The sequence below is a fragment of the Protopterus annectens genome, chromosome 2.part2, assembly GCF_019279795.1.
Source record: "Protopterus annectens isolate FY-2018-M chromosome 2.part2, PAN1.0, whole genome shotgun sequence".
NCBI lineage: Eukaryota > Metazoa > Chordata > Ceratodontiformes > Protopteridae > Protopterus > Protopterus annectens.
Genome location: NC_056730.1, coordinates 406,358,621 through 406,377,631, shown reverse-complemented (window position 1 = coordinate 406,377,631; position 19,011 = coordinate 406,358,621). Strand labels below are relative to the sequence as shown.

The following is a 19,011-nucleotide window of genomic DNA, read 5'->3' as shown; positions in this document are numbered from 1 at the left end:
TCACAGTAGCATATGTATTTAATGAACAGCTTTGACACATTCTATAACTATTTCAGATCACGCATCAATAAAATCTAAGATAAAGATGCAGGGTAATGAACTAAAAATAAGAAAATGACACATTTCTATTTACCTGTTAAAAAGAGAGGCATTTAAGGAATGGATAGTGGAAATTATTCAAGTGCTATTAGAGAAGATAAAAAAATTCTTCCAAATGGATAGCTAATGAGTTGGATAAAATGAAAATGGAGTTTAAAAATAACGCAGAAACAAAAGAAAAAGGGATATGGGAAGGAAGTAATAGAACTACTTAGAGGGGCTGATAAAGGTTAGAGTATTTCAGAATCTGGGGAATTTGAAAGAACAGGGGGAGGAGGAGCAACTAACTGCAGACCGCTAAAGGGAAAATATGGGAGTATTTGGATAATATGCATATTCCGCGGTGGTACAACAGTAGCATTGTTACCTCACAGCAAGAGGTTCTCCCGTTCGATTCTCAGCTTAGCTTGGGAGTGCCTTCTGTGTGGAGTCTGCATGTCCTCCCTGCGGTTGGTACCGTTCGAAAGACATGCGTGTGTAAATGGGCGTACCTTTGTTGAAAGTTGGGCATCGAGCTGGCACCTCGGCATTTCGTAAAAATCTACTGCCAATCATTAGTGGACCGGAGTTCCGCTGTGGCGACCCCTTACCAGGAAAAAGCCGAAAGACAAACAACAACATTTGGATAATATGCATGAATTTAGAAAGATTGCAATTAAGCAACTATTTTTTGATTACTTCAAAGTACAAAAACTTTTAGCAAAATAGCTTGGACAACAGTAGGTAAAAAGGATAGTTAGCAAACTTTTAGAGCCTATGACAAGAAAAATAACAAAACATCCTATAGACATATTGGAGATATTTTGGAAGTGTTATTAAACTGAGAAAAAGCACAAATAAAAATATTTATGGAAGAATTAATTATGCCAAGGAGAGAGGAAAACAAGGCTCAACAATAAATGGTTATGGTAGGAAAGATCAAATAAAGACAGTGATGTACAATCAATCAACAGGGAAGTCTCCAAGAAAGCAGAGCTGTGTAAGAAAACTTACCATAACAGTATATGTTTGAATGATCATTGCTACAGTAGCCTAAGCTATATGGGTTCTGTCCTGCTAAGGATAGCACAGCAGCCCAGCTTCCAAAGCTTCAGGGCATCTTCTATGCACCAACCCATTAATTAGCTAGAGCAGAACTGACTAAAAGTAAGGATCGGGCTCAATGTTCTTCACAGCTTTCATGTTAGAGAGAGGGAGACCAAACCCCTGAGGAGGACGATTTTAGGAAAAATAATAATGATAATAAATGTCCATACCTTGGCAAAAAAACATATTAATAAACAAGGTAGTTGGAGTGAAGTAGCAGCTACTGCAGCAGTGATCATTCGAACATCTACTGTTTTAGTTTACTTGCACAACTGTACTTATGTTCTTAATTTGATCACTGCTGCATTACCCTAAACTATATGGGAAGAGTACCATAACGTAGACTAGGAGGAGGTAGGATGAGGGTCCAGGAGCACCTGGAGAATGGTCTAGCAAAGCCTGCCCTAGAGCTGGAGAAGTATCTAGTTTAAAGTGCTTTGTAGAAGTATGAACAGAGGACTAAGTTGCTTTTTCTAGAATACTTCTAGAATCCAACCCTTTCCAAAAAGCCACAGAAAAAGCCAAAGCCCTGGTAGAATGAACCTTGATCCTGCCTGGAATAGTTTTACTGTGGTAAAAGTAACAAAAAATAATATCATGAGACAACCATTTAAAAACAGGTTGTTCTTCCTTCCTTCACAAAAAAATAAAAATGTGGGGAGAAGTTCTGAAAACTTTGTTCTGTTGAGATAGTACCAAGTTGTCTGGGGACATATAAAGTATTAAGTAACCTTTTTCCCTTGTTTTTAGGCCCTGGAAAGAAGACAGGAAGATTGATAAAGTACAGTTTTGTACCTACCATAAATGTAGATGTTCGAGTGTTCACCCTGCTGCAGTCATCACACTTGGGTTATCCTGTCGTCAGGCGGTCCCGCAGTCAGCCAGAATTCCAAAGTCTTGGTCCGGCGTCGGTTGCTGTTGCCTCTTCCCTGACGTCAGTGCGCCAGGGGTATATATAATGCAACTGACGCCATTTTCTTCAGTTTTTCTTGCCCCAGATGTCAGGTGCCCCCAAAAAGGTGGTCAGAATTAGTACCAAATGGAGTGAACACTGCACAAACACAAAATCCCTTCAGCTATATGCAAATACATCAGTAAGGCATAGAAGAGATTTTGCCAGTAGATCAGAGGGGATGGAGGGAGGGTAACCTGGACTGCAGCAGGGTGAACACTCGAACATCTACGTTTATGGTAGGTACAAAACTGTATTATGTTCATCGTGTTACCCTGCTGCAGTCATCACACTTGGGTTGAATCCCAAAGCTAAAGTGGGGGGGGGGGTATCATAGAGGGTTAGTGGAGGCAATAAGGCCCTGCAGAACTGCAGTGGCGAAGCCCGCCCTGGACTTAGAGTAAAGAGGTAAGTGATAGTGTTTGGTAAAGGTGTGTACTGAACTCCAAGTTGCAGCTTCTAAAATTTCCTTGGTTGGAACCCCCCTGAGAAAGGCTGTAGAGGTAGCTGTTGCCCTGGTAGAGTGGGATCTAATGGTAGCAGGAACTGGTTTCCCATGATGGGTATAGCAGAAACGTATGCAATGACCTATCCATTTAGAAATGGTTTGCTTAGATATAGCCTTCCCTTGAGAAGCTGTAGCATAGGATACAAAGAGCTGGTCAGTTTTTCTGAAAGCCTTAGTTTTGTCCAAGTAGTAACGAAGCTGCCTGTGAATGTCCAAGGAATGCAGGAGTCTCTCACCTTTGTTAAGTGGATTGGGGAAGAAGGTGGGTAAGTGGATTGGGGAAGAAGGTGGGTAACTGGATGGTTTGATTTAAAGCTACACTGGAAACCACCTTATGCATAAAGGAAGGATTAGTTCGTAGAGAAACTCTGTCTTGATGAAAAATGAGGAAAGGTTCCACTGCCATTAGTGCCTGTAGCTCTGAGACTCTCCTAGCTGAAGTTATTGCTAGCAGCAGGGCAGTCTTCCATGATAGGAGCTGAAGATCTGCAGAGAAAGCTGGTTCAAAGGGAGGTAGCGTTAGTTTTTCCAGAACAAAGTTGAGGTCCCATGTTGGTGTAGGAGCTCTCCTGGGTGGTCTAATGTTTTTTGCCCCTCTGAGGAACTGCCTTAGAAGAGGATGCAAAAATAAAAGTGGATCCGTGTTGTAGTGAGCTGAAATAGCTGAAGCATGGATTTTAATTGAAGAAAAGGAAAGTCCTTTGTGCAATATCTCAGCTAAATACTGTAGAATGTGAGGCATGTGAGGCTGAATTGTGTCTTGGCCTTTAGCTTGGTTCCAGGCACAAAACCTTTTCCATTTGTCCAAATAAGCCTTCCTGGTGCTTGGCCTCATGGCTTCCAGAATAACATCCAGAACTGCTTGTGAAAGAAGAGCTGGTTGGATGTTTAGTTGATTTGCCATGCAGCCAGATTTAAAGTTTTAAGCTGGCTGTGAAGAATCGGTTTGTTTTGTTGTGTGAGCAAATGGGGTACTTGAGGCAATATCCATGGTGGGCTGTGGGCCATATTTTTCAATAGCGGGTACAAGTGCTCGCGTGGCCAGTCTGGGGCTATGAGAATCAGTCGTGGTCTCTCCTTTTTGACCTTCAAAAGAACCTTTGTGAGGAGAGGTAATGGAGGGAAGGCATATGCTGTCAGGTTTTTCCAACTGAAAGAGAGAGAGTCCACTTTCCAAGCTTAATGGTGGAATGTCCTTGTACAAAATTTTGTCAGTTGGTAGTTTTGAGGACTGGCAAACAGGTCTACGTTTGGAAGGCCCCATTTTTGAGTTATCATTGCAAATATTTGTGGATCTAGTTTCCACTTGTGGGGATCTTTGATGTTTCTGCTGAGGTCGTCTGCCAATGTGTTCTTCTGTCCTGGCAGGAATTGAGCTTGTAACTGGACTTGGTAGGCCAGAGCTGTGTTCCATAAGATCATTGCTTGCCTGCATAGAGGGTAGGAATGTGTACCCCCTTGTTTGTTTATGTACCACATTACTGTGGTGTTGTCCGTCTTTATTGCAAGTTGTCCTGGATGTAATAGATCCTTGAAGGCTGTCAGAGCTTTCTGTATAGCTAGCATCTCTTTTTGATTTATGTGCAGATTTCTTTGATCTGCAGTCCATAGGCCTTGAATGCATTGTCCTGCCATGTGTGCCCCCCAGGCGTAGTCTGAAGCATCTGTTGTGATTGTCTGCCTGGCTGGAGGCAAGATGAAAGGCTGACCCTTGTTGAGGTGACATGCCTGTGACCACCATAGAAATTCCTGTTGTAGGCAGGGAATGAGAGATATCATTGTGTCCAAGCTGTGGCTGTGTTGAGACCATACGCTTTTTAGGTACCACTGTAATTTCCTCATATGCAGCTTTGCAAATGGTATTATTAGTATGCAAGATGCCATGAAGCCCAAAGCCTGCAGAATTTTTCTTGCAGTTAATTGGGTCTTTGTTGCCATTGTCTTGAAATATTGAGTCAGTTGTAGTTGCTTGTCTGGCGTAAGATAAGCCATTTTTTGTGAGGGTACTTAGTTTTGACTTCTTTTCATTTACTGTGTACCCCAGGCAGTTTAGTAGATGCTTTACAAAGGCCAGATGATGTAAGAGAATGTCTTTGCTTTCTGCCTGGATGAGGCAGTCCAGGTATGGATATATTTGAATTCCTCTTTGTCTGCAGTATGCAATTACTGGTGCCAGGCATTTTGTGAAAACTCTGGGTGCAGTAGATAAGCCAAAGGGCAGTGCAGAGAATTGGTAATGGGTTGAACCTGCAATGAAACAGAGGTATCTTCTGCAACTTTGTCTGATAGGGACATGCAGGTATGCCTCCTTGAGGTCCAACGTTACTAGCCATGCTTCCTTGCCCAACATGGGAAGTAGCTGCTGTAGTGTTAGCATCTTGAATTTGGGTACTTGTAAGTAAGTGTTTAAAATTGAAAGGTCCAGAATTGGTATCCAGGCATTGTCCTTTCTGGGCACTAGAAAGAGTCTTGAGTAAAATCCTTGGCCTTGCTCTCGAGTAGGTACCAGTTGAATGGCTCTCATGTCCATGAGAGCTGTAATTTGTTTTTGTGCCTCTGCCCACTGATTTTGTGGCAGGTTTGGCATTCCTCTTTTCATTGGCAAGGTGTGAAAGTGGAAATCTGTATCCTCATAAAATTATGTCTAGGACCCATTTGTCCTTTGTGACAATGTGCCAGTTGTCTGCAAAAAGTGCGAGTTTCCCCCCCAAGGGGGCTGCCAAGAGAGTATTGCTTGGCCAGATGAGGTGCAAGTCATTGAGTTTGTCTTCTGGTGGATTGAGACCTGTCTTCTCCTCCCTTCTGTGTTGTAGTGCCCCATTGGCTAGGTTTATACTGGGCTTGTGGTTGTCCTCTGCCCCTTGGGCATCTGTATTTACCCCTCTGTGGTCTGTCAGTGGCTGGAAAGGACCAATTTTTTGTTGGCCAGTTTCTGCTGAAGCGAGGGGGTTGTACTTGTAGGAAATCTTTGACTGTCTGCATAGATTTTGCCTTAACTTCCATTTTCTTTGAAACTTCTTCTGCTTTAACTCCAAAAAGAACATCCTGCTGTAAGGGAGCATCTAGTAGTTTTGCTTTAACATGATCAGGCAGAGTTTGTTCCTTTAACCAAGCATGCCTACGTATAACAGACCCAGTGACAGCTGCTCAGCAGGAGGCCTCCAAAGAATCGAATCCACATTGTAAGGTATGTTTGCCCACCTGCTCAGTGGCGTGCAACAGATCCTGTACTTCTTTCAATTCAGATTGTTGAGGGAGAGTGGTTATTCTTTGCTTTAACTGAGAGATTAGAAATTGCTGATACTTAAGCATATGAAACTGACAATTCAGTGCCCTAATAGCTAGTGTGGCTGAGGTGTAAACCTTTTTCCCCCACCTGTCTAGTGCTCTGGAATCCCTCTCAGAAGGTACTGGGTTTTTGGCCATAGAAGCCTTAGCCCCCTTGAGATCCTGGGAGATAGTCTCTGGGTCAGCTACTGGGCTTTTGTAAAGAAATTTGTGGGAATCAGGCACTCTGTAGTATCTGTCAGGCTTAGCAGGAGGTAGAGAGTCTGGGTTGAAACTGGATTCTAAATAGACATAATCCGCAATGTCCAAAACTGGTGGGATGGCAAGTGGTCTGTGTTGGGGGAGTAAAAGAAACTCTCTGAGCCTTTTCTTTGAATCAGAGTAGTCTTGACCTTCCCAGTGAAAATGTTCCCTCATAGTGTGTAAAGTTTCCCCAAAGGAGTAGTCTTCAGGAGGAGAAGCTGAGGGAATAGAGTCCTCAGCATCAGAATCTTCATAAGGAGAGAAGGAATAGTCTTGGTCCTCAGAGGAGTCTGAAGAAATGGACATTTGCTCAGAGGAAACAAAATCTTCCTCTTGTCTAGGCCTTTTGTCAGGAGGGGGCTGTGAACCCCTGATTAAAGAAATCAAATCTTCTGCCATTTTGAGCATCTGTTTCTTAGGCATAGGGCCTTGAACAGAAGACTGAAGTGCAGTCTTTTTAGATTTAGAAGGAGTCTTCGACTTAGAAAACGTTTTAATGGTGAGAGTCGTCGGTCTGAAAACGCCTTCAGAAACCGATGGCGTTTCTGTAGCACCGACGTCTTTTGAAGCAAAGTCGTCGGAAGGGCCTGAAGTAAAAGGCTGCGTTGGCCTGGTACATTCCATGAAAATTTCCGTTGCAGTCTCGGGTTCCAGATCTGCGGTAGTCAGGGGCTGCGTGGGAGACTCACTGAAGACCGGAGACCGGATCAGCCGAGGCCTCGGAATCTGGCTTAGACCTGGGCTGCCTGTCCTTATCCCTGCGTTTTTTGTGCACGCTGGTAGTCGATTGCTCCGACGGCATGGTGTAGTTAAATTCGGTTGCTCCGACGGCATGGTGTAGTTAAATTTCCTACCGAAGTAGTGTCGTGCGACATCAAAGCATCTTTTAATAGTACGCTTATTAAACCTAGCACAAAACCGACAAGAAGTCACGTCGTGGTCTGGGCCTAGGCAAGGTATGCAATAAGAATGAAAATCCTTATGAGGTATTTGCTTCCCACAAGAAATACAATTGTTAACTTTTTCTGACATCGGTCTGAGGCAAGAAAAGTTTCCCCAACAGGGTACTTAGCTTTATAGAAGACTTCGGTCTGAAATTCGAATTCGGAAATCTCAGGACTCAGCTGACCGGCACTTGCGAACTGCTTCTGCTTCGGGCACCGCGCGGCAAGAAAGACTGAAGAAAATGGCATTGGTTGCATTATATATACCCCTGGCGCACTGACGTCAGAGAAGAGGCGACAGCAACCGATGCCGGACCAAGACTTTGGAATTCCGGCCGACTGCAGGACCACCTGACAACAGGATAACCCAAGTGTGATGACTGCAGCAGGGTAACACGATGAACATCTTGTCATAAGTAAACTCAGATACCACATTAGGCATAAATGAAAGACTTGTTATTACAGAAACCTTATCTTTGTGAAAAATGAAATAAGAATGATCCATCATAAAAGCTTATAACTTAGCTACTATTCCTACAGAGGTCAGAGCAATAAGTAAGACTGTTTTCCATGTCAAGAACCTCAAGCTGGCCTGATGAGCTGATTCAAATGGAGCAAGAATTAATTTTTCTAATACAAAGTTAAGATCTAAGGAGGAGCCACCTATTTTCTAGGAAACTGCTTGTGCAACTCCTCTTTCAAAAACATTTCACACAATACTGCATAGAAAGAGGGGAGATCCATGGAAAGACATGCTGAAATGGCAACACACTGGAACCCATCTGTCTGAAATAATCTGTTGTCAAAGACAGGAATGTAGGTTCAGACTTTCTGGAAGGATGAGATGTTAAACAGAGGTCCCATCTGCTTCAATTGCTGGTAGCTCAGATGGTTGAAAAAGATCACACATCTATCGAAGAGAGTATGAGAAGTTCCTTAATGCCCTGGCCAATTTTCTCCTAGTAGTATAAACATCACCTCAGGTATCCCCTGAAAAGAGGCTATTAGCCTAATGGGATTAACCCACTCAAAGATAGATAGACAGACAGATAAGATAGACAGACAAATAGACAGATAAGATAGACAAACCGACAGACACACAGATAGACAGACAGACAGAAATTAAAAGACTACGAGGGTGGGGGTGGGAGGAAAGTCCGTAATATAATCATTCAGATTTATTAGACTGTCCTTTGTTCTAGGGGAGTTCTACTTTCTTTTTGGAACCTACCTGCCCCTGCTTTTTAAATGTCTGCTTACCAGCAGACTTCTGGGTCTGTTTATTTTATTTTTCATTAATTTTAGATGAGGAGGCAGAGAACCCCATGGTAAACTTGGAAAAGGAGGGAGGAAAAATCAGATATCCCTAGAATCAGCTTCCCACCTTGTCAGATATTTTAATGACCTCTGCAGCATAAAGTCTAAAACCTAGTTTTCTATCCGAGAGAGAATTAAAAATCTCAATTTTGAAATCTTCTGGGAGTTGATTTGTTAACCCAGACAGGTAAACCACATCTGTGGCAACAGACCTGGAAATGGCATCACTAGAGTCATATCCACCTTTTAAACAATGGCTAGTGCTTTGAGTAAAAGTAGAAACCAAATTATACAAAGCAGATTTTTCCTCTCAAGAGGCAACAGATGTCAAAAACATTTTCCATATTCTTACAAGTAGCCAAGATAAATGTCAAGACATGAGCCTGAAAACTAAGAATTCTAAAAACAAGAGTTGCAGAAGCATACACTTTTCCCCCAAATTCATTAATAGTCTTCCCATTTTTATCAAGGGAAATGTTTAATATTAACAAAATGCTTAACAGTTGCTGGGCTTACTAAAGTTATAGCAACTGGGTCAGGTCTGGGATAAGTGTATAAAAACTTAAGACTGTGGAACCTTATATAATCTATCTGCATTTTTTGGGGACAGTAAACTAGTTGACTGTCAGGGAAATTGCAGGCTATGACAAAAACATCTTCCAAAGCAAAAAGAACAGAATAGGAAGAGGTTCAGGAAATTCCAGTTGTAACATATCATAATATTTTCCAAGGAAGTGAGAAACAAGACACTTTTCCCAATGGAACTGAACTCTAATCTCTGTTATAGCTTCATTAGCTTAAAACCTGTTCCTTTTTGCCTGTATGCAAGCCTTGCATTTGTGCGGCTTTTGGCTTAAGCAGTTCATCGTTTGGCAACTACGCCAGATAGTTCCAATGAATCTGCTTGCAGCTAAAGCAAGCCTCTGTTAAAAAGATGAAGTTAAGTATTATTTTATTGATAATTGTGATTACATTTTATTAGCTTCTTGTGATATTTGCGGCACTTAAAAAATGTATTGTTCTACTGCTGCTTTAAATACTTATTACACTATATCAGTTAGTCAGGGCTGTTGTATCTAAACTTCTTATACTTAGGCTCTAAACCAGCCATTTTACACTAAGAAAGTTTTTTTACACTCTTGTGGCAGAAGTGTGCTGATCCAAACAAGCTGAGTTGGGGATTGCTGCTGGAAGGCTTATTGCGCGCTTTCCTGATCAGTAGTTAGCTTAAAACCTGTTCCTTTTTGTCTGAATATAAGCCTCACATTTGCACAAAGCTGCTATCTGTGCAGCGGTGGTTAGCAATGCCCTGTATGGACGCAAACACTTTGAACATAAAACTTCCCTAGAATAACTATCATTGAAACCCATACCAAGCCCTGTGCTGCTCTATGAGCAAGTAAGTTGCTCACTGACCAGCACTGCCCTGCTGGTTAACCTTAGACGATACAAAGTATACTTCCCACTCAGTCTCTGTGCTACCAGCACAGTCTGGTCTAACTAATCCATTCCTTACCTTGATAAAACCCATAGTAAGAACCTGATATCATGGAAGGGCAGCTTCCTACCATTTCTGTAGCCAGCCTGATGGACATGGGCATTCTGAGGCAATGTAGCAATTATCTCATGTATGCTCACAACCACATAATCTTGAAACAAACAAATACTATTTGTGAGTTATACTATGAAAATGGAGGCAAGACTCTCACATACAAAGTGAATGCTAAACAGGTTGTCAGCACACACACATCACTTCCCATACTAAATAAGGATTTGACAAATAAAACCACATACGCGGCAGTACTTACTAGTAACTTAGCAAAAACACAGAGCCCTCCCAAACACTGCCTTCAGAAACAACATATACAAACATCATAGTAAACAACCACCACAACACATAATACACACACCGGTATCTCAACAAACAAGACCATAAGGTGAAACACCACAAAACCTAACATACCAGTCATTAGAGACTCTATAATGTGACACATGGATGTTCCCCTCCCCAGAATGAATAAAGAGAAGTTACAGTTATCTGCCTGTCAGGTGCCAGGATCCATCAGGTCACACAAGGACTCCAGTCACTCAGACACAAGCACCAGTATGACTCTGTCACAGTCTATGTGGGTGTGAATGACCTAAGACACACCTCCCTGGACTACACGAAGAGAGACATGATTGAGTTCTAAGATTGTGTGTCATAGGCAGGTATGAGCCTAGCCTTTACCAGCATTCTATCTTCACCAAAGACAATGTCACAATACAAACAAAAAATTATTGACTTTAACTGGCTTGACTATTAATGTCAGTTAAGGGGATCCAATATTTGTCAGCCTAGGAGGACATGATTGGCAGGCCATGTTATATTCCCAGAGATGGTTTGCAAATGTTTCCTCAAGGCTTTTAGATACTGGCAAAGACTTTAGCCACCCTCTATAGTGCCTGTTTTAGGCAGTGTCAAAACAACCAACCTCCCAACATAAAAAAATCTTCTCTTGATAAACTTAAGGTCCTGCTGCTCAATGCTAGGAGTCTAAATAAGAAACCACAGTCCCTAGAAGCACGTCTCACCTTGGAAAAAGCGGATATCTGCGCAGTCACTGAAGCATGGTTCAAAGCTGCAGAAAGCATCACAGCTGTGCAAGACTACAATGCCTTCCATACATTCAGACCACCAACTGAGGAAGGAAGAAAGAACCACAGGAGGAGGTGTATCCATCTTCATAAAGGATAACTACACCTCAAGACTGGTCAAACAGTACTACTCTCTCAAGCTACTCCAGCTCCGACTAGCCATAGGCAAAATCCCCTACCACATAATTGCTAGCTGTAGGTCCCCCACCACAAACCAGGAAAAACATACTGTGTATATGGACTTACTGAACTTACTGGAGTCGCTCACTGTGAGGCCCAATACTTTACTCATGGGTGATTTTAACTATCTTACCATTGACAGGAACATGCACTACAACTAACATGCAAGCTCAGAGGTTCTTGGACTTTGTCAGTGCAAATGCTCTGGAACAGCTTGTCAGCACACCCACTCGGGGCTCAAATATCCTGGACATATTACTCACTAACATAGGGGAGCATTGCATTACCCTCTGTGCAATGTCCTCTTTGGTAAGACTGGAACACAAAACAGTCCTCTCTGAAATAAGTATAACACCAGATAGTACTAAGCGATGGCATATAAAATTTCAAAGCTCCCCCATATCCAGGAAACAATCAATCATATGCAAAGGTGTACACCAACACCCTGTATAGCCAAAAAGAATAAATGTACTGGGTCAGAATAAAAACCGTTTAATGAATACTTAAAAACAGTACAAGGTTAATCGTTTTCATCTGAAACCATACTCGGACTTCATTTGAACAGTCTTCTCATACATCTTTACTTATTTTATACTAAAACCAACCAATCCTGTATAGCCACTTAAGCAGCTGTATAGAATCAGCAGTACAAGACCAGATTAAACCTAGGTCTTGCCAGGAAAAACAAGCCACCCTGGTGGACCCCTGATATAAACAGGCTATACAACAAAAGAAAGAAACTAATGTCTAAAAATAAGTGAGAAGAGACTCAGCAGAAGATGAAATCCCTCACTAGTTTAAAAAACAAATCAGAGATCTGATAAAGTCCTCAAAAGCAAATAACCTCCCTAGCCAAGAAAAACACCAAGCATTTTTAACTATGTCCAAAATCTCTAGGGGAATACCTAGCTATATGCAGAGCTAGTTGTGGATGGCACCACCTATACCCAACCAAAGAAAATAGCCAACCTGGTTGCTTACAGATTTGGATCAAACGTCACCCTTCATCCCCACCAGTTGGCCAGCAAAGTATACCTGCCACCACTCCTCAGCCTAGTATCTCAACAGAGTACGTTATCTTTGCTCTACCTAAGGCTAAGAACATAGCATCAATGGGCCCTGACAACATTCCAGGTTGCCTTTAAAGTAACTTAAAACATGACCTAGCAGACCCACTTGTATCCATATTTAACCACGGCTTCCAGATATGTTCTAGCAGAATGGAGGACAGCAAAATTCATCTCTTTGCACAAGGTAGAACCATCAACTGACTCGGGCAATTAGACCCTTAAGCCTGACTAGCCACATCTGTAAAGTCTATCATCATGGACCTTTATATATATATATATATATATATATATACATATACATATACATATATATATATATATATATATATATATATATATATATATATATATATATATATATATATATATATATATATATATATATATATATACATATATATATATATATATATATACATATATATATATATATATATATATATATATATATATATATATATATATATATATATATATATATATATATATATATATATATATATATATATATATATATATATATATATATATATATATATATATATATATATATATATATATATATATATATACATATATATATATACATAAAAAACGAGAAACATCTTTATTAAATGATTACATATAATATAGGCAATCATACATTTATGTACATTAAAACAAACCATATTGACATAATTGTAGTTGCAAATATTTTACAGCACTTCTAATCTATCCAGTCATTGTCGGTCACACATTACATAGCTCACTGAAATCCTGCCTTCTTTTAAACCTCATTACTCCTCTGCATGTATTGTTATCACAATTCCCCATGTTTTTCCTAAGTAATTTGCTCCTACCCTTTTCTAAAGATCCAAATTCTAGTTCTTTTATCTCTCTTACTATCCTCACTACTTCTAGTACAGTTGGTTTAGACTTTGATTTCCATTTTCTAGTAACTGCTTTTTGGCAGCCACCATAATTAGACTCAGCAAGGCCTCACTATATCTAGGCAATTCCCATTCTGTATCATAGTTCAAAAAATGTTTTCCTTTCTTACACTAATTTGCTCACCCACTATCTCTGATAGAGCAGTCTGCAGGGAATCTTTAAAGTCTACTAACTCATGACAGTCCCAGAAAATATCTTACCAGTTACATCTTTCTTCCCCATCACACCTCCAACATTTGCTGTCTACCTGAGGAAATATTCTTTGGAGTCTACTTGGGGTATAAAAATGTATTTATTTATTTTTTATTTATTTGCATTTGTTTAACCAGGATAGTCCATTGGGCTCAAGAACCCGTTTTCAATGGAGTCCTGGGGAGAAAAGCTCCACATACATATTTAACAGAGAATGAGGATATACATAGACATAACATGGGGTTCAACATGAGAAAAGTACCAAGTACAGAGGAAATACATATACATTTGATGGGGTAAAACATAGTACAATTTACGTAATAACACGTGCAGAGAACAGCTGAAACAAGGCAATAAGAGTTACACCAAATTTATAAAAACAAAATGTTTTTTTTTTTTTTTTTTATATGTATTTATATAGAGAGAGAGTTAGCGTAGTATACAGGTAGGCCAAGGGTAATGCTGCCTGGTGTTCATACAGTCAGAACTGAAAGAGTTACTAGATGAAATAGTAGATTATGAAGGGTGAGAGCAGGAGCATTGCCATGTGGAGGATAGATAAGAGTGGAGTGATTTTTTGAAGGATGGGAGGCTTGTGATTGTACGAATAGAGGGAGGAAGGGAGTTCCATGAGCGTGCTAGAGAGAAGGACAGGAGGTTTTGTCCAGGAGGGTGGTGGGGTCTATGTATTTCTATGAGGTTTTGATTGTTTGATCTTAGCTGTCTTTGTGTGTGGTGCATTTTAAAGGTAGAAGAGAGTGAGGGGCAGAGGGATGGCTGGAAAATCAGTTTGTGAGCATATGTGAGTTGGGTATATGAGAGGTAGTTGGGTAGTTCTAACCATTTTAGTTTGTGGAGTGGTTCACAGTGGTGTGTAGATGATTTGTTAGAAGTGGCAAATTTGGCAATTTTATTGTAACAAGAGGATAGTTTGGTTTTGAGGGAAGATTGGAGGTTAGTAAGAAGGGGTGCTCCATAGAGAAGGGAGGGCAAGAGAAATGTAGTTGAGAGTGTAATCTTGGTAGCTGGGCTGAGAAAGCGATTATGACAGTAGAGCATTCCAAGTTTTTGGTGTGTTTTTTTTATGTTTTTTAGCAGATGGGAGTGGAATTTAAACTGGTCATCGATTTGGACTCCTAATAGTTTGGTTTCTGATACAAGCTCAAGGGGAATGTTATTATGGCTGTAGATGGAGAATGATTTAAGATCGATGTTAGTATTTTTTGAAGGAGTAAATATCATGAGTTTGGTTTTAGTAGCATTAAGGGCTAGATGGTTGTCTTTCATCCAATTTTCAGTGGTGGAGAAGGCATCCTGGGTAAGCTTTAGTAGAGTTGGTATGGATGAGGCAGTGCAGATGATTGTGGAATCATCTGCATATTGAATAATATTAGCTTGAGGGATAGCGTGGTAAAAGTCATTAATGAAAATATTGAAGAGAAGGGGGCCCAGGATGGAGCCTTGTGGGACACCTGTAGGGGTATTTAGAAAGGAGGAAGTGGCTTTTTCCATTTGACTGCTTGCTGTCTGTTGGAGAGATAGCTGTTAAACCAGTGGAGTGAAGTGAGAGAAAGGTTTAGATTAGATAGCTTAGTAAGAAGTAGGTTATGGGATATAGTATCAAAGGCCTTGGAAAGATCAAGAAGAGTGGTAGATACAATGAGTCCAGAATCCCTAGCTTTGTTAACAGTTTTGAGGAAAGATAGAAGGGCTGTCATAGTACTATGATGGGGTCTGAATCCGTGTTGGGTGGGGGTTAGTTGATTGTTGTCCAAGAGGTGGGGAAGGAGTTGAAGGTGGATACATTTCTCCAGGACTTTAGAAATGGGAGAGAGGATGGCTATAGGACGAAAATCGGAGATGTTAGTATTATTTCCACCTTTGTGTAGAGGAATAATATAGGGTTTCTTCCAGGATTCGGGAACAAGACCTTCTTGGATAGAGCGATTGATGAGGATGCTGATAGGGAGGGCAATGGCATCAGCAGCTATACTGAGATAGTATGAGGGAATGTTGTCAGGGGCATTGGTGCCTGGTTTTAATTTCTGTAGGAGTTTTCTTATGGTAGAAGTAGGAGTAGGTTTAATTGAAAAAGGGTGTAATTGAGGTGGGGATGAATGGGACAAAGGAGTAGGAGGGGGAGATTGAGGTGAGGGTGAATGAGACAAAGGAGTAGGAGGGGGATGTTGGTTGGCAGAAGAGGAGGTATTAGTTGAACTGTTGTGTGTAAAAGAGGAAGTAAGTTTAGAAATAGAGTCTATGAAGAAACAATTGAATTGGGTAGCAAGATCTATGTCTTGTGAGTCTGGGCTGGGGTTTGGGTTTTCTATAGTACCAGGTTTTAAGAGTGAATTTATACTTGCCCAGAATTTTCGTGGGTTAGTTTTATGATTGTTTTGAAGGTGGATAAAGTAATTTTGCCGGTCTATTGAGATAATACCTATGTAAACAGTTCCAAGCAAAGATACTAAATCTACTAGACTTTGTTGCATACTTGGGAGACATACATATATCCCCCAATTGTTTCTTTATGAATTACTTATCCAATTTCTATTTCCAATACTATCTAACCTGCTCTGATTGATTCTTATAGTTGTCGTGCAATATTCTGTATGGTCTAGTAAGTATTCCTTTTCTAACAAGCAAATTCTGTTCCAGATTCTACTAAAACCTCAGCCACTGCATGCCTTTTGCTTAGGATCCCCCTATTTTTTTCTCTTTGCCTATACTATGATATCAATCCACAACAGGGAAGGCAATCTTTATCCTGCGGTCCAAGTAAATTCTTAGCCTCTTCCCATCCTATTACCTTAGTTCTTTTATTAGTTTTTTCCAATAAATTCCAGCCACCTCTTGCCTGCTGTCTGTATCCCTAATTGCAGTCATCTCTATAGGCAGAATCTTTCTCCATTCCCGTGTTGGCTTAGTACTTAGAATACTTTCTGCTAGTTTATGAATATAATATTCTGCATGGTTATTGTTATTTTACTTAAAGATGTGCATCCAAAATCCCAGTCTCTCCTTGTATCTTGAGCTTCTCCCTCTTTCATTATCATCCCTTTCCACTTTGAATTATAGGTTTCGGCTTGTGCTTTGTATAGGAACCTTAGCTGTGCAGCTCTGAAATATCCCTTCAAAATGGTTAAGGCCTTGTTCAAGTGAAAGAATCAGCTTATCCCACTTGAATCTTGCCTTCTTCCCTCCCAGATAAAATCCTTCAGCTCTTTAAAAATTATCCACAGCTTCTCTTCAAGTTGATAAAAACATGCCTGACCTGTGTATAAAACTAAAGAGACTAAAAACAATTTAACTACTTGTATCTTACTATCTATATCCATATAACACAGCTTCAAATTGATCAGTTTTTGTATTATCTTTTGTTTAGTCTCTTCCCACATATCCTTAGCTGCTACCCTAGAATCCTTTTTAACCTATACTCCTAAGCACTTCATTTTATCATGTCCCCATAAATATGGATATTGCTGAACCAATTCATGTGTGGGTACATAATTTACAGCTATTACCTTTGTTTTAGTTTCATTAATTTTGTGTCCCAAAAAGATCTCAAACTGACTCAAAATGTTCCACAACTCTGAAATGTCCTTTTCTGGTTTCACTGGGTACAAAATAATATAATTTGCAAATAAACCCCACTTTTCCTGATTATCATACCAATTATATCCTTGCATTTCTGAGTCCCTTATTTTCTTTGTCAATGGCTGGAAATGTAAAGCAAACAAAGGGGAAAGAAGACTCCACAGTCTGGTTCCTCTGCTCAAACTCAACTAATCAGACAGGAATCCTCCCACTTCAATTCTTGCCTCCTATCCTACTTATATCCTCCTAATTAACCTTAATATTGTAACAGGGAATGCAAATGCTTCCACTGCCCTACTCATACACATACCCTTTCGAATGCATGCTCTGCATCAAGACCCACCAATAACAGTGGTACTTTCTTACATTCTGCTTACCTTTGAATCATCACTGTTTAGTTAATGCTGTCAAATGTTTGCCTCCCATCCACAAAACTGCAGTGCTCAATAACTATAAATTTTGGCAATACTTTTGTCATTCTTTTGGCTATACAGGCATAAACACTTTATAATCATGGTTTAAAACTGAAATAGGTATACATGAAGCTGAATCTGATGGGTTTTTACAGTCTTTGGATATTACAGCCACCACAGCTTTCATGCAAGATGTTGGTGCTTCCCCTCCTTTTAAAATACTGTTTTTAATAAAATCTTCCAGATCTTTATCACTTTCTTCCCTTCTTAACTTCTAAACCTCCACAGGAATATTATCTGTTCCTGGAGACATTCTTGAATATTGATTATAAATCACTGTTTTTAATCATCTGCTCCTATCTTAACTGTTAGTTGCTGAGCTTCATCTATTTTTAACCTTGGCATAATTAAGTCTTGCATAAATATTTCCACGTCTTTATGAAAATTTGTATATAGCTCAGAAATGTGGAAATAAACTTTTTGCGTTACAGGCTTCCTAAAATTTGGGGACAGCCCTTTCTACTTTCTGTCAACTAAGTCATCGAGGTCAGAATCCTTGGTGAGCAACTTCTCAACAGAGTCCATACACTTCCTCTTGCATCTACTCATGTGAACCTGCAAGACAGGAGATGCCGAAGGCAGCACTGAAGAAGTGGTGTGTCCCATAACATGGGTTGACACAAGGTCCAATGGCACTAACTTTTGCAAGCCCAAAGTACCAGATGAACAACTAGATCTGGATGGGTCTCTCTTAGCAACAGAAACCCCAGTCTCAGATAGAAAAAGAATCCTCTCTAATGTTATATCCCAATGCCGGATGGCTGGGCAAAGCTCCTCTTTGATCTGCAGATCCAAGACAGAGACCAGTACCCATCAGTAACTCTGCCAGGTCCAATGTGAGAGAGGTGCCAAGATATCTAAGGCTGAAGCAAACAAAGGAAGGGATGGATCTAAAAAGCAGACAATCAATCTCTTTCCTAGGGCGTTGGCTCCAAAGCTTTGGCTGCAAGATACTGTCAGCTCTGGAGTCAAGAACATCAAGGAGGGTGCTGGTGTCTCAGGCAGCCAAGCAGCTGGGACTGATATTAGGGAAGGGAAGAGGGCAGCTGGACCAGTGAGTCCTGGCAGTGAAAGATGAACCAAAGGAAGAACAGACAAGGTTGGAATCAAAGGCAGGAAGAATCTCTATCCCGTGAGCTGAGGAAGAGGAAATAATCCCAAAGTTCATCTGGGTCTGTAATAAGGCAAACATCAGTTGCTCCAAACCAGAGACCTTAATAATTCTGGCATATCAGGAAGATATAGAAGAAGCTGTCAAAGATGGCTTTGAAGGTTTAGGCAGCTATGGATTCAACTCTTAATGCTGAAAAGGAGAGGCCCAGATTAGAGTTGGGGATGCTATGGTGTGAATTCAATGGAAATTATGGGAAAGAAGTGATGCCTTCCTGCTGCCAAGAATGTGCTAGTAATATAATACTAGGGACTTCTAAGATGGCTGCATACTGAGGAAGAGCTTAAGTTCAGCTCTGTCAGTGTGAAAACAGCAACTCAGAAA

General features: G+C 40.5%; 1 protein-coding gene across 1 annotated transcript in view; it reads right to left on the bottom strand.

Annotated features, from left to right (window-relative positions):
• The window catches only part of DHX29 (DExH-box helicase 29), a 1,644,099-nt gene that overhangs the window by 289,286 nt on the left and 1,335,802 nt on the right, over positions 1-19,011 (bottom strand). The window lies entirely within an intron of this gene.